A 17084-nucleotide genomic window follows, 5' to 3' on the forward strand; every position below is an offset into this window, starting at 1 on the left:
GATCTTTGAGAAAACTGTGACTGAGCAGGTGAACCATGAAGCTCAGTCCATAAATGGGTCAGGTCTTTGCTGGTTGGCAGTTGCCAGGCAACTGCTTCCACTGAGGACCTCTGAGGCAAAGGAGTAGTTCAGCCCATGATGCATCCAAGTTCTTCGCTTGTTGGGAGCTCTTAATCATCACTAATATTCATCTCAGTCTTAAGCCAGTTTCACCTGATGGGGTTTGAGAACCCTGAAGATATTAAACTATGAGCTACTGAGAAGGGACATAGCTCAGTAGAGGACACTATATGCTTTGCATTCGGAAGGTCCCTGGTATCTTCAGTTAAAAGGATCCGAGAGAAGAAGATCTAGAAAATCTCTCCCAAGGAGCTGCTGGCAGTCAGGGTAGAACAGATTACGCTGTTCTAACAAACAGTTTGATACAGTATAATAATCTTCTGCTACTGTGAACAATATGCTAGATTTTTAAGAGCAGCAAAACCTGCTCTATATTTAGAACTTCGTATTTTTACCATGTCAGTAGAACAAAGTGAAGCTCCTGCCAGAAAAGGGTTTTTGAATTTCCTTTGTGAAATCCTGCAGCTGTGATTCAAGAGCCCGTTCAATCAATGGGAGAGAAGGAGAGCAGATAGTGAAAGCAACAAGAATCTGTGCTTAAATATATATATATATCCATGTGCACTTTCATGTCCTTGACCACGTTAAACAAACGAAGGCGGCCATAGCTGGCTAGTAACTGATTGGTAGAGTCTCAGCCCAAAGCCCAAGCCCTGAGAACACAGCATTTCAACTCACTACTTCCGTGATATGCTGGCTAGGATTGGATGAGCATTACTTGAGCTGCAGCTTTTGCTGCTGGAGGATGCTCTGAAAAGTGGAACAGGAAGGGAAACTGCCTGTGAGTACTGATCCCACAAGCAAAAGGAGAAGCAGAAGCTCTTCAATTTTTTATACCAGAAAGTGAAGCTTGAAACCACACATTCTTCATTTGCAACTGCTTCAGATGCTGTATATCTGATTTCTCACAGCCTTTCTGCTGCTACCATTTTCATAGAGTTCAAAAACTGCACTTAGATGACTATTTTTCTCTGCCATCAGCTTAATTTTTGCCATCTCTTGTGGTGGGATACATCTGAAGGAACTCTCTTCTAATGCTTACAGCAAGTCAGCTGCAATGGCTGTTGGCAAGGACTAGCAGTGTAAATCTTATTCATGTCTACTTTGAAGTAAGTCTTATTGAGTTCAATGAAGCTTACTTCCAGGTAATATAGGATTGTGCTGTACGATTCAACAGTAGTAATGGTCACAGTATCAGTCGCAAGAGATTGCCTGATGTACTAGAAAGGTGGAAGGACGGATTAGGTTTTGTAACACATACCCAATCACTCAGATTCTAAGCCCTGAAACTTGTGGCAGACGTGTGCAATTGTGTTCCCCACCATGTCAACACTGAGTACTTCAGCAGCCAACTGCAGCAGAGCAGGGGTTTTCTTCCTCTTAAAAATATAAAGGTAAATGGTACCCTTGCCCATTCGGGCCAGTCTTGCCAGACTCTAGGGTTGTGCGCTCATCTCACTCTATAGGCCAGGAGCCAGCGCTGTCCGCAGACATTTCCGGGTCACGTGACCAGAGTGACAAGCTGCATCTGGCGAGCCAGCGCAGCACACGGAATGCCATTTACCTTCCCGCTGGTAAGCGGTCCCTATTTATCTACTTGCACCCGGGGGTGCTTTCGAACTGCTAGGTTGGCAGGCGCTGGGACCGAACGACGGGAGCGCACCCCACCGCGGGGATTCGAACCGCCGACCATGCGATCGGCAAGTCCTAGGCGCTGAGGCTTTTACCCACAGCGCCACCTGAGTCCCCTCTTAAAAAAAATATACTGCGTCCCCTCTTAAAAATATACTGCCGCCTAATTTTTTTACCTGACATTTCAACAGTCTGGTATTAGTTCCAGGTTAAAGCATCAGATATATAAAGGTAAAAAGGTAAAGGTACCCCTGCCCGTACGGGCCAGTCTTGACAGACTCTGGGGTTGTGCGCCCATCTCACTTAAGAGGCCAGGGGCCAGCGCTGTCCGGAGACACTTCCGGGTCACGTGGCCAGCGTGACAAAGCTGCATCTGGCGAGCCAGCGCAGCACACGGAAACGCCGTTTACCTTCCTGCCAGTAAGCGGTCTCTATTTATCTACTTGCACCTGGGGGTGCTTTCAAACTGCTAGGTTGGCAGGCGCTGGGACCGAGCAATGGGAGCGCACCCCGCTGCGGGGATTCGAACCGCCGACCTTTCGATCGGCAAGCCCTAGGCGCTGAGGCTTTTACCCACAGCGCCACCCGCGTCCCTATCAGATATATAGTCTGGGTGTATTCCTCAACTTGACCGCCACTAGAAGCCAACATGATCTCAGTGGTGGGTAATATATTTTCCTAGCCATGGCTGGTTTGCCAGCTGTGGCCATTCCTGGACAATTACGGCTTGCCCCCAGTGATTCAAACACTAGTGACCTCCCATCTGGATGATTGCATTGCTGGGGGTTGGGCTAGATGACCTTTGGGATCCTTTCCAACTCTACAGTTCTATGATTCTATGACTACAGGTTGGCTCAACATGGAGCTGGCCTTGAAAACGGTCCTGAGACTGCAGCTAGTACAAAATGCAGCAGCCAGAGCTTACCAGGTCCAATCAAGGATATAGTTTTAGCATGCAAAGTCCTGAATGTCTTAGGCCACTTCTTAATTAACTGCTCTCTATAGTGCTGAGCTACACATATATTTTAAGGATATGCATCCCTTAACATTTTCACTACCACTTCACGTTGCTATTCATCACCCGTAAGTGCTGTCAGCCATTTCATATAAATTGCTTTCATTGATTCTACCTTCCACTGAATGAAATGCATGGATGACTCCATTCAGACATTGAACTTTAAGGAAGAAAGAGGTGTGTGGATCATTTGCATGTCTACATTTTCTGTTGCCCCCTCCACCAAAGTCCCACACCACTTTTAGACAAACTCATGTGCTGCCAGGGCATGTGCCATTAGAGACCGGGGAGGTGTGCCTGTCTGTGTAAACCAAAACAGAAGGACCCTGTACAAGAATATACTTATAGGCAGTGATAGCTACCTGAGGAAGGGAGTACAAACCTTAACTGCCAATGCTATTTTCCTAGAAAAAGAGGTAGTGGAACTCACTATGAGCCCCTCCCTCGTTCTCTGAGAATGGCAATGGCACCCACCTAAGAAGTGCTGGAACCCACCTGAGAGGTGCTGGGACTGAGTTCCGGCTGAAAGAAAGTCCTGGCTACAGCTGATAAATTAGGTGAAAGCAATCACCACCACAATTACCTAGAAACACAGCACAGTTGTGTTCTGGACTGTCTGGGCCAGCCTTTGCCAACCTGGTGCCCTGCAGATGTTTTGGATGACAGCTCTCATCAACCATGGCAGCAGAACTGTGGTGAGCAGGCCTTAACAGAGGTTTTATCCAAAAGATCTGCAGGGCATCAGGTTGGAAGCAGCTGGTCTGGAAAAACGAAGGGTGCCTAAGAGGCAATAATAGTTGGATTATCCAAATGAAGGAATAGGAGGCGTGGAAATAGGGGGTGAAGATGAAAGGGGTACTAAAGGTCTGCAGAACAGAACAGGATGGCAGCTTTGTAACTGAGTGAAAAAATGAAAAAGGTGCTTAGTGTTGCAATATGTGGGAGGATGCCGGAGGTTACCATGGGCTAGGGAGTGGTATGTGTGCAGGGTGGGCAGGCTTGCCAAAAAATGGGAGGAGGCATGGACATGGGGGTAAAAGTGATGATGGGTGTGAGGTGAAAGCTGCAGAGATAGTGCAGAATAGTGTGCACCCCGGAAATGATCTCTTTCAGATTCTGCCTTCTGGAAGAAGGTACAGGGTTATAAAGACTAAGACTAGCCGCCTGAGAAACAGTTTCTATCCAAATGCGATTTTGGTTTTAAACGCAGTGTAAGGTAGTCTTTATGTGAGTATATTGTATTCAATTATGGGGTATCAGAGTTTTTAGGGGCTAACCAGGCTGGGATAGCTGGGATAGTAGGCTTGTGGGTTTTTGAATGTCTGATGTAGATTTTTTCAATTTCGTTGTTCTTTATGGGACAATGACAATAAAGATTATTGTATCGTATCGTATCATGGAGCTGCTAAATGGAAGAAAGAAGCTACTTCAGAAATAGGGTTGTGAAGTTGAAAATACTGTTTAGTGCATGGGGTGGGAAGAGGAAGCTCAAGGGGTCTAACATGGTGGGGAGTGGCAGGAGGTTCGGCAGGAGAGCAGCCCCTAGTTCAGCTATAAAGACACTGTACCCTTTTTGATCTTGTATCACAAATCTTCTGACAAAACATTGTAGCTGATGGTGTTCTGCACCTATTTATGATGCATGTAAATTCCATTGAAACCCATTAGGTCTGTAATATCCTGTCACTTTTGATTACACAACTACCTGAGGATGAGATAGATAACTGAGGATGAGATAGATAACTCCTCTAAGGTTCATGGCGCACCAGAAGCTCTGTGGAAATGAATTGTGGCAATGTAATAACAGTGATGCTACGCTCAGGAATGGGCAAGTGTGCCTACCTTTTCATTTCTGGTTCCACCTGAACTTTGCGGGCTTCTTTTTGGAGGTGGAGGGCTAACGGTGGCCGAGGAGGACCCTTGAAAGCAAAGGGTGGCCTGAGCATCTTCTGGAGTCCGGGTTTCCAGAATGCCTGTTTATGAAGGATGCACCTGGCAATTGCAATTATGAACTGCAAGTGACTTTGTTTTCTTCCTCCTCCTGTCTGGTACCTTTGATTGCTTTCAGACCAAGTTTATCATTTGCTTCGCCTTCCATGTGTCCAGCAGGACCCTGCCCAAACTATATCATGTTTCGCAGGCATTTCCTTTAAAACGGATTTCAGAGCTCTTCTTTCTTTGCCCTCTTGTTTTCTCCACAATGTGTTTATTGTAAGCACACTGACAATATAATGAATGTCCAGACAGTCCCGGTATTGTCTGGCGCTTTGTCACTCCACTGCGTACCGTTATAAAGGATTTGTGCTAGAATATATATTTTGTGCTGTTGGTTCATTGTGGCAAACCTCATTAAAACTGAGGGACGGGGTTTGGAAATACAGCCCTGGATGCAAAGGTCACTAGGGTCACGCAGAGTTGACGAGATGGGTTGCACGTAAGGCTTTGATAATATCTTTAAAAATAGGATGGGTAGCTGAAGAAGCATTTAATTTTGCAGGTACTGAAGGGCTAAGGGAAGACGTTTTGATGTTCAAAATGGCTGTGTTTCATGATGCAAGAGATGTGCAACGATTCAGTTCCCTGGGGGAAAGCACAGCTTGTGTGATTATGGCCTCCTTGGTGCTTCTAAAAATATCACGATCCCAAGCAACCAGTTGGACTTCTTGTGCCGTTGTGCTGACTCCGGTGGACTGAAGATACACAGAAATGCTCTTAGTAAGTGGATTAGTGTCATATTTAAGGCTGAAAAGCTAGGGCCTAGCTCATACACTATAGAACTGAGAAAATATAAAACGCAGAAATGCAAAGTAGCTGGTATAATGCAAGGATGCCAACAGGATTTCCTGGGCCTGGTACACCGTATGGGGACTTCCCTTTCCCCCACATAACCTGTGATCTATTGGAAACAACTGCGACTTATGTACATACAGTGGCACCTTGGCTCTCAAACTTAATCCATTCCAGGAGTCCGTTTGACTCCCAAAACCATTTGGAAACAAAGTTGAGGCTTCCGATCGGCTGCAGGAGCTTCCTGCACTCAACTGAAAGCCGCGTAAGCCGCGTTGGACGTTCAGCTTCTGAAAAATGTTTGCAAACTGGAACACTTACTTCTGGGTTTGTGGCATTCAGGAGCCAATTTGTTCGACAACTAAGACTTTCAGGAACCAAGGTATCACTGTATATTAACTTAACCTAAGCCTCCCTCTTGTACAGAAAAATATACCGTACATCCATCAAAGGCAGAAAAGCAGCCTCCGTCTCCTTGCAACATTTCAGAGTCCTGATATTTACACTACAGTAATGATATTATTTGTTAATTTAGTTGTTAATTTTTATCCTCCAAGGCAGCCAAAGCACTATATATGGGTTTATTCCATTTCCCCTCCCACAGCAATCCTCTGAGGTAGGCTTGGCTTGCACAAGTTCACCCAGTGACTGATTTTGTACCTAGGCCTTTCTGGCCCAAGTCTAGCACATGAAGCGCAGTACTTACTGATCCAAGTTCAACACCACACTATGGTTATGGTAAAACTACAAACCACAAAATACAGTAATAAGACTGTATTAAAGCTATGATTTATATAAAGTGCATCCTTTTTTAAGGCAAATGCAATGGCCCCATCTCTCATATAGAAAGCTGCCTCATGCCCAGTCAGACCATTGGTCCATTTAGCCCAGTATTGTCAACACTGGCTGGCAGCATCTCTCCAGGGTTTCAGCCACGAGCCATTCCCAGCCCTACCTGCAAAGCCACTTAGACTGAGGACAGTTTATCAGCTCCAGACAGAGAGCTAATCTTGACTCCTGAGTAGCTTTGCAAGCATTGCACTCATTCCAATTTCCTCTAATCCACTCGTTGCTTCTTTCTCACCTTTTCTTTATTTAATACATTTATAGCTTACATCTTCAACACCTAGGGTTCTCAGGTCAACAAGTAATAGAAAAATATGCAACTCCTTCCCTGAAGGTATCAAGCAATTAAATAAAAACATAATAATCCAAACTCAAATCCTAACAGCAGATTCCTAATGCAAACTTGAGTTACAGGAACCTAATTCAGGAGAAGGGAAATACTTCTTCCTTGCCATATCTTAAGGCGGGGGTAGTTTTGCAGTGTGTCGTTTTTGCATCTTGTGCTAAACCTCTCATTTGAACTTGAGAGATCAAGTTGTAAAAACACCTTGAAATAGTTTATTAATTCAGGCCATACAAACAGCTTGAAAAGCGACATCGTTTTATTTGAATATATTCAAAGGCTGCCCTCGTGTGGTGGTCTTTAAAATAGGAATGTGTCTCTTACATAATGGTATTACGATTGAACACAAAAATCCCCAACCTACTGAATATTTTTGTTTTAAAAAGTTACAGAAGCAAGAGGTTTCAGAGCTTGCACGGGGCTGCCCAGCCTGATACATATCTAAACCTTGGGATTTGTACAAAACTGGTCAGCTTCCTTATTCTTATTTATAAATCTTGGTTTCTACTGATTTATTTCATTTTTCACATGTCAAATTAAGTTCATCACATTTCTTCATCAGTTTGTGTTATGGGTTCAGTGAGAACAAACAAGGAGGTCCTGGCAGGATTCATCAAAGGGAGAGGACAATTGGGAGAAGATATGATATGAAGATATGAATGAGTGGCAGGTAGACGCCAAGTCGTTCACTAAGAGACGTTCCTGCCCACAGAGGCAGGGGTATCGAGTCTTCCATCGCCCACCTCATTGAGGTTGCCCTGGTAACCAAGAAGGCATGAACATGAGTTGGACCACTAGTGAGCAGACTGAGACAAAGTTCCACAGACCCTCCAAGTGTCCCTCTTTTCCAGGGACAGTCCCAGATTTACAGAAGCTATCCCGGTTTCTGATTTGATCCCAGAATGTCCTGCGTTTCCTTAGGCCCCTGTTTTCATCAGAGGAATGTTGAAGGGTATGGTAGGGCATCCCTATTTTCATCAGACACATGTTGGAGCATATGGAGTTAAGTGACAACCCCCCCTCCACCAGCCAAGGAGATAAGTAACTGTCAGCGGCTGCCTCAGGTCCCAGCTCACAAAGGACCAACGCCAGTTGCTCTTTATAAACAAAAGTCTTTATTGTGGTTCATTGTTGGTTTGACATCCGTGGCGCGCAGCGCTACGTCTGAGTCCTTAGACCGGCGAAGTCCCGTCTGAATCCGCCCCTCCTTTACACCAGTTCAATACCCGAGCTTTGCTCCACCTCTTCCTTTCCTCCCTCTGCTCCTTTCGCCTCCGGGTCCTCCTGCCCTCTGGGGTCCCAACCCTCCTGGACTCTTCGGAGGCGGATTCTTCTGACTCCTCCCCCTGTCTCTGGCGGGCTTTGGGACCTGGCTCCCAATCCGGATTTTCTGCTGTCCCTCGCGCCTCTACATTTGAACTTGGCGCTCGCGCCCAGCCGCCCACTTTCCTCCTAACGGCTACACTGCTCCCTTCACTGCTTTCTCCTTCCGGGAGGCTGGACGGCCCTGCTCTCTCCTCCGCCCCTCCACTCTCTGACGGAGGCGTGGTCAGTCCTGCCTCACTCCCTCCTCCTGCAGGAGGAGGCTTTTGTTCTAATCTGTGGGAATCTCCCCCCCCGCTGCGCTCTGGTGGGGAAGCTACCCCTGATTTCCAGCTGCCGCTTGGCGACTCCCCACTGGCCCCCCTTGCCCTGACCCTGGGGGCCTCCTTCTGGGAATCTTCTGATTCGCTGGAGAGACTCAGGGAATCTCCCTGGTCACTGTCACACCCTCCTGCGCTCCCCTCCGATTGTTCCCCTTCGCTCTCCATCTCCTCCTTCTCCTGTGGCTCAGTCCCTGAGCCCCTGACAGTAACTATGAAACCTTTAGAAAACATCTGAAGGGGCTTCTGTTGTCAAACATAATCTGTTCCGGAAGACCATTCGACTTCCGAAACGTTTGACAACCGAGGCACAAAGAGCTGTTCGCAATTTTCATTGCGAAAATTAAAAAAAACACGCCTTGGAAGCCGTTTGACTTCTGAGGCATGTTCAAATATGGAAGCAATTACTTTCGGGTTTTCGGTGTTCAGGTTCTGAAACGTTGTGCTACCAAGATGCTCGAAAACCAAGGTATAGGCAAGTTTTAATGTTTAATGTTTTATTATGTTTTTATATATGTTGGAAGTCACCCAGAGTGGCTGGGGGAACCTAGTTAGATGGGTGAGGAACTATATATATATATATATATATATATATATATATATGCATAAAGGTAAAGGTAAAGGGACCCCTGACCATTAGGTCCAGTCATGGCCAACTCTGGGGTTGCGACGCTCATCTCGCTTTATTGGCCGAGGGAGCTGGCGCACAGGTTCTGGGTCATGCAGCCAGCATTACTAAGCCACTTCTGGCAAACCAGAGCAGCGCACGGAAATGCAGTTTACCTTCCCTCCGGAGCGGTACCTATTTATCTACTTGCACTTTGACGTGCTTTCGAACTGCTAGGTTGGCAGGAGCAGGGACCAAACAACAGGAGCTCACCCCATCGTGGGGATTGAAACCGCCGACCTTCCGATCAGCAAGCCCAAGGCTCAGTGGTTTAACCCACAGCGCCACCCTCGCCCCTATATATAGGCATAGGACATCCCTATTTTCATCAGAGAAATGTTGGAGAGTATGGTTCCAGTGCTGCTGGATGTCCAAGTGTGAGCAGACCTGGCCTACCCACAGGAATGTCTGCTTGCGCAGTCCCGTAGGGTGCAATCATGCACATAGCTAGTCCAAAGTCAATCCAGCTGAGTTTAGTGGGGCTTACTCCTAGGTATGCATGCTTAGAATTGTAGCCTTAGCAAACTGACATAATGTACTCAGAACCTCATTTGTCCCCAGGAATCACCTGATCCTTCTCTCTCTGTGGCCTCTGCCCATGGCTGAAATGGAGACTGGAAGCTCTTTGCAGAAAGAAAACACCCATTTTGCTTATGCTGCTATTTATTTATTTCGTAAGGTTTAAGGGACGCACGTGGCACTGTGGGTTAAACCACAGAGTCTAGGACTTGCCGATCAGAAGGTTGGCGGTTCGAATCCCTGCAATAGGGTGAGCTCCCGTTGCTCAGTCCCTGCTCCTGCCAACCTAACAGTTCGAAAGCATGTCAAAGTGCAAGTAGATAAATAGGTACCGCTCCGGCGGGAAGGTAAATGGCGTTTCCATGTACTGCTCTGGTTCGCCAGAAGCGGCTTAGTCATGCTGGCCACACTGGCTCCCTCGGCCAATAAAGCAAGATGAGTGCCACAACCCCAGAGTCAGTCACGACTGGACCTAATGGTCAGGGGTCCCTGTCCCTTTACCTTTAAGGTTTATATACCACTCGATTGTAATAAAATTCAAAGTAGTTTATAAAATCTAAAGTGCTGTATACATTTAAATAGGGCAAAGACAAATAATAAATAGACTCCCAGCCCCTGCTTGCTTGGCAACAGGCTACGAAAGACTGCAGCCTGTGTTCATGTTCAAGATATACCTACAAATGTGCCTCACCCCATTCTGGCAATCATCCATGCTTTCACCTGGTGTTTCCCATTCCTCTGCAATTGGTTTATTTTGAGCACATCTTTCTTCCCTTACGTCCTTCACTGATGTGGAAATATATGGGTTTTTACGTATATTATAGTGCACAGTAGACATGCAAACCTCAGTCACCAACAGACATTAGCAAATCAATTACCTTACCTGTGTGTTACTTTTCAAAGTTAATGAATTTCCAATTGGGTAGCCCTGTTAGTCTTTTGCAGCAGAAACAACAGAGTCTTGAGGCACCTTAAAGACAAAGTTAATGAAGTGGCTAATGGCCCATCACAAAGCCATCTACGGCTGCAATTCTAGCCATGTCTACTCAGAAATAAGTCCCATTTGATGCAATGAGGCTTACTCCCTCGTAAGTGGGGCTAGGATTGCAGCCTTTCTCACTAGCATGATTTCACAGTTCAGCAGAAGCTTGTCTTCCTTTTCCTTTCTGTCACAGAGGTATCAGGGAGGGACAGTTTAGCACGCTTGGTATTTTGCTCTTTGTGTCCTCAGTTGCATGAATTACTCCTTCACTCAATTGCAATGCTTATTCAACCACATTCAAGGCCCTTTTTATTGCAAGGTTTTGTTTCACAGATGCATATTCTAGGCATAAAAATGGATGTGTGCATCTTCTCTCAAGCTAGTTTATGTTTTAGATCAGGCTCAGTGAGGCAGCTGCCTCAGGGCAGCAAGTATGGTACAGCTGGGGGGAGAAGCAGATTTGGGTCCAGGGGAAGCTAGTTGTTCGCCACCCTGCCCCTTCCCCTCTGCCACCACTGACTTCCCTTCTGCCCCCGCCACTGCTAACTCCTCCTCTGTCAATGCCCAGCAATGCTGCCTGCTCCCCCTGCCAATGCTGCCAACTCCTCTCCCGAGAGAGCCAGTGCGGTGTAGTGGTTAAGAGGGGTGGACTCGTAATCTGGTGAACTGGCTTTGCTTCCCCGCTCCTCCACATGCAGCTGCCGGGTGACCTTGGGCTAGTCACACTTCTCTGAAGTCTCTCAGCCTCACTCACCTCACAGAGGGTTTGTTGTGGGGGAGGAAGGGAAAGGAGATTGTTAGCCGCCTTGAGACTCCTTAAGGGGAGTGAAAGGCGGGGTATCAAGTCCAAACTCCTCCTCCTCCTCTTCTTCTTCTTCCCGATGCCGACTCTTCCTCCCCAGCCTTCATTTCAGCCTTTTTCTTGACATCATTGACTGGGTGGGGAGGCAGAGGTGTCATTGGCAGTGGGGAGTTGCAGCATTTTCTGTGTTGCCCAAAGCAGCAAAACATCCTGTTTTATATACAGTGGTACCTCAGGTTACAGATACTTCAGGGGTTACAGTTGCTTACAGACTCCGCTAACCCAGAAATAGTACCTCGGGTTAAGAACTTTGCTTCAGGGTGAGAACAGAAATCGCGTAGTGGCGGTGCGGCGGCAGCAGTGGTTGGCCAATTAGCTAAAGTGGTACCTCAGGTTAAGAACAGTTTCAGGTTAAGAATGGACTTCCAGAGCGAATTAAGTTCTTAACCCAAGGTACCACTGTATTGGGATTTTGCTGGGAGTTAGGCAAGGTTTTTAAACCAATGATTTAGCAGACAGATACAAATCCAGAAATTTCTTTCCACTTTGTCGAAAAGGCTCAGAGGAGCACAGATGAAGTCAACAGGTAACAGAAAGAGACCACTTAGGCTTCTGGTCTCCAGAGTTATTAGCCACCTTTTAGAAGACTAGGTATCATTATTTTGCATTGTTCAATGGTTGCTTAATTTTGTAAAGTAGGTTTTTATTGGCTGGAAAAGGAAGTTTCACAAATGGAGTGCCAGAATTAGAAGGTCCCATCCCTGTAAGCAGGGGTGTACCTAGGGATTGACGCCTGCTAAGGGCCCAGGCCTGGTGTGGGGAGCAAAAATGGTGTCTTTCTATTTTGGCTCCTTGCACCAGCGCTGTGAGGTCTCCTCCCCAGTTGGCTGTCGGTACTGTTAGCTCCTGGCCCATGGTGCAAGGGAGCCTAGGTTCGTTTCTGCCTGTAAGGTACTACAGTGGTACCTTTGGTTAAGTACTTAATTCATTCCGGAGGTCCGTTATTAACCTGAAACTGTTCTTAACCTGAAGCACCACTTTAGCTAATGGGGCCTCCTGCTGCTGCCTCGCCGTTCCCGCGTGATTTCTGTTCTCATCCTGAAACAAAGTTCTTAACCCAAGGTAAAATTTATGGTTTAGTGGAGTCTGTAACCTGAAGCGTATGTAACCTGAGGTACCACTGTACCTCAATTCTACAAGGATACTCAGAGTAAGGCCTCAGTTGAAAATCTCAATAATCCAACAAATTTTATGTGGGAGCATGCTGGGAGCAGTAGTCTTTGTTTTTAATTCTAATATGTATTTTGTAGGTTTTTTATGTTGTAATTTTATTTGGGGAACTGCCCTGAGATCTATGGGTATAGGGGACGGTATACAAATGTTAATGTTAATAATAATAATAATAATAATAATAATAATAATAATAATAATAGAGATGGACAGGCATCAGCAAGCACACTTTCCACACTCGCCATAGAGAGCTTCATTCTCACAATTGTTTCATAATTCCTTGTCAAACCTCCTCCAATAATCTTCTTGAAGGCCTTTTGTGGCAAATCCTATTCAACTTCTCATTGCTGCCATGTTTACTTGACAGTGAATGTACATGATTTCAGTTTGGCTTCCTTCCAAATTAATAGGGTTAGGATGGCAGCCCATAATTGCAACTTTAAGATTTCAGAGTCCTTAATTCATTGTGGGCAAAAATGCATGCACAAATAATCAGCTCTTTAATTTGGAGGGTGAAAATGAAAAAGCAGTGCAGAACAGACATTCCCATGGAACCAATTGGTTGTTAATCCATCCCATAGATTCTCAGTGGGACGGAGAAACAGAAATAATAATAGCATTTCTTCAGTGGGTTTCATGCAACACTAAATCTACTGAAGAGGATTCTGTGAGGATGCGTAAGAGAGGTTTTGTAATTCGGCACTTCGATACATTGAAAAGTGCTGCAAAAATGTAAATAAATAAATAAATAAATAAATAAATAAATCTCAGCTGGCCATGTTATGCCTGAATGGAGTCTTTGGGAAAATTGATTTGGGAATCCAATCCCCAAATCTGTTTTATTTACATTTATTTATTACAGTTATGTATATGCATAGATCCTATTTTTGGCACCTTCATTATTTACCCTGTTTCCAGATGTGTCCAAGATTCAGAATATGTCAATATGGGGAAAACCCACCCACCAAATATTTCCCGATTTCTTCATGCGCTTTGTACTGTGGCCTCGTGGTGGCAGAGTAGGCTAAGAAATCGCATTCACGTGGGTAGATTTAGAACCGAACATCTGTATGTGTGGCAGCAAACATAAGCTATTAGACTGACGATTCCTTTGTCTGCAGTCCAGCTTCCCTGGTTCTTTTTGATGCTCTGACTTTCTCTCATTAGATTGGTAACAATGTCACCTCTTCATAGGAGACAATGGATAAATCCAGGAATTTGATACTGCAGTGATTTGGAAGCAGAAGACCCCAAAGAAGGTAGAAACAAAGAGAGAAGTTTATACTCTTTTGCTCAAGTCTTGGGACACACACACACTCTCTAGATGCTTTCAAGTAGTATAGATGCCATGTTTCAGATGGGTGAGAGACAAGTCTGAATAATATTATGCCCATATCACAGGGAGTAATGAGGTGAAGCAGGAAGAGTGAGAAATGTACTATAACCCTGCCATTAATGTAATGTAACAATCTGCTGCTAACATCTGCATATGGCAGAATAGGAACAGGCTGAGTGAGAGTGGCTGCAATATAGTCTTTTCTTACAGGGTTACAGAACCACCCTGCATTATGCTCTCTGAGGTTGCACCCCCGCATTAGGCTTCCTGCATTTTCGACAGGGGGGGTGAAGGCTGATAGATAGGAGCTACCGTAGCTCTCTAATAAAGGCTTCAATTACTGCCACCAAAATACTACATCACAGACACATGTCTTTACTGGATTACTACATGTAGATAGATAGAAGATAGATAGATAGATAGATAGATAGATAGATAGATAGATAGATAGATAAGGATTTTACAAAGAATATGCAGATGTTTCAAGTGACATCATTTGACTATCTTGGCACGTGTATCTAAATTACTTGAAATCAGACGGTTATGTTGTAAATAGTGCAGCAAAATGAATCCATCGCCTTTGCAAAGAGATCTATCTACTTAGGCACCAACTTTAGGGCCACGGAGACAGCAGGGATCCTGCTGAGGCATACCATTTTCCACCCTGCTAATCACCAAATTCCCTGGCTGAGGTGGTTTCTGAGCTTGTGTTGGAGAACCTCAGGACTATTGTTTTGGGAGGCTTCAATGTCTATGCTAGGAAGGGCCTTCTTGGGACTTTATGGCTCCCATGAGGATACCTCAGTAGATCATCAGCACATGACATTTGTTTTCTGCCACTGGGGAAATGAGGTATTGTTAAGCACAAAGTCTTTCCTTCTTGGGTTTGGATTGACAGTGGAAATCCTTCCCTGAAGGGTGGGAGACAAATTAAGTTGTATGCCCCCCCCCAGGGGCACCTATGGGATCCAATGGATTGCTGAATACTCTGGGGAACTTTCTGGTTGACAGATTCTGTCAAAGCTTTGGCCTCACTATGGAATGACAAGAGTAGGGAGGGTGATTGACTCAAATTCTCCCCGGTACCCTCTCCAGTGCTGCAGAGCCTATAAGGCTCCCTGATTCTCAGACGGTCTACAGGCAATTAAGCAGCTCAGATGATGGCTGGAGTGCAAATGGGCCAAGTCACACAGTGAATGTGGTCAGGCACAAGCAAGACAATAACATTGTGCTTACTATGTGGCAGGCAAAGAGCATATTGGAATCATGTTTGGAAGGAAGTTGTTTGGAAACCTTTGCTTACCTGCTGTGTCGCCTATTTCTTCTTCTTCTTCTTCTTCTTCTTCTTCTTCTTCTTCTTCGCTAAAGACTTTGAGGTTCTACTCAGATCTTGATGCCACAGTATCTCATCTGGGAAGGTGTCCAGCACACAGTCTAGTCAAATTTCTTCTTTTGATAAGTTTCAGTTGTTGCAGACTGAGTAAGTGGGCAGAGTAGTAGAAACAGTCAAGCCACATGTTCTCCCAATCCCTTTCCTGGTTCCTATTGGCTTGAAAAAGGCAGTGGTGCAGTCTTTCCCGAAGAGTGATGACATTAAGACCCCTGAGCAGTTTGAGACCTTGATGCTTGAGGAAGCACTCTCCCCATACATTTCTGCCCAAGAATTAAGATTCGCTGGAGACGTTCACCTCTGCATTTCACCTATGGGAGATGTGCATCTTCTTGTGCAACAAATTTTTGCTGGTTCAAAACATTTTGCCAGTGGAAGAAGACATACAGCTAAGGGTCTTGAACTTAGTACTGCATTGGATACAACCTCGAGCTCTCTTTAAAGTACCACACGGGATATGGGAACAAAAGGATAAAAGATAAAGCACTACATTAAAAGGTTGCAAAAATATAGGTCAAGATAATGAGGCCCACACAGAAGCACAGTAGTCGCGTAAAAGCAACAATTTATTAGAGCAGTTAAAGTTGGACCACTGTCACCATTTATCTCAGCGCTGTTCCTGAATGGGCAAACACCATGCTGAATGTTAATTATTAAAATGGGCACCATATGCATATTTTCTTTTTTAAAAAGAAACAGCAACAGCCAAGAACCACTCACCTGATTGGAAAGAATCACTCTGTTTTAGAATAGTGAAGTGAATGGTTGTCTTAACCTAGCTCTTTTTGCCAGTTTGTAGTTTTTTACTTAGGGATGATGAGAATACATCTCCATTCCAATAGATATTTAGGGCACTGTTTAAATGGGAAGAATATTTCAAACAAGGGTTATTGTGATTCCGTGAAATAAAACAAGAGCTAAATATGCTGAAAAAATAACATCCAAATCTAGATCTATGAGGCCCTGTGTCAGATGTAATAGAGGGGAAATGGTTTTGTTTATGGTTTGCTTTCTTATTCCAGGTGGCCAGAAAGGTCCCATCTCATTAGATTGTAAAATGAGTATTTTTATATACAGCAGGCATTCTGTTCCATTCAATCCCTAGGCATTTTGCACAAATGACAGCAAAGGGAGTGGCTATTGGTCCATTTCCATACAAATCTTGTATTGGCTGATATTCACTCAACTCATATAAAACTCTTTAAAAACAGGATAGTGAATGTGAAATGTTCAATCAAAACATGCATAGAGTCTTTCTCCTAATGCCCCCAACTGCATTACTTCTCAGTCATTTGAATCTGAAAACAGACGGGAGTGCTCTGAAAAACACATATTTCATTCCCTCTAACTGAAGGGTAATACAGGTAGAGATACAACAGAAGAGGGGTGGGTGGGGGAAGGGGGTAAGCCATCTCAGCCTGCTTTCAGAAGAAAGCCTCTTTTAATTCATTCCATTTCAATTTTGCATCGGTGCTGCCTTCCCTTTAGCCAAATTAATTTTGCCATGCTTTTGCAAGGAAATAATGTCACACTGAAATCCAGGCAGTCCCTCCTTATCAGTCAACAACTGTCCCCAGACAAAGCATTTTAATTTTGAAAAAAAGGGGGGGGGCGTGAGACGCAGTGGGATTGGAGCGGCAATACATTTTCATTGACAGCCAGGCAGCAAACAACCTGCGTTCTATAATACCTTTCCTAGAGTGGTGGGGATCATTTTTGTGTGTGTGTGGTAGGCAGAGAGGGATTGGTTTATAGATGCTGCTTCCTGTCTC

The sequence above is a fragment of the Podarcis muralis genome, chromosome 8 (genome assembly GCF_964188315.1).
Source record: "Podarcis muralis chromosome 8, rPodMur119.hap1.1, whole genome shotgun sequence".
In the NCBI taxonomy this organism is placed as follows: Eukaryota; Metazoa; Chordata; class Lepidosauria; order Squamata; family Lacertidae; genus Podarcis; species Podarcis muralis.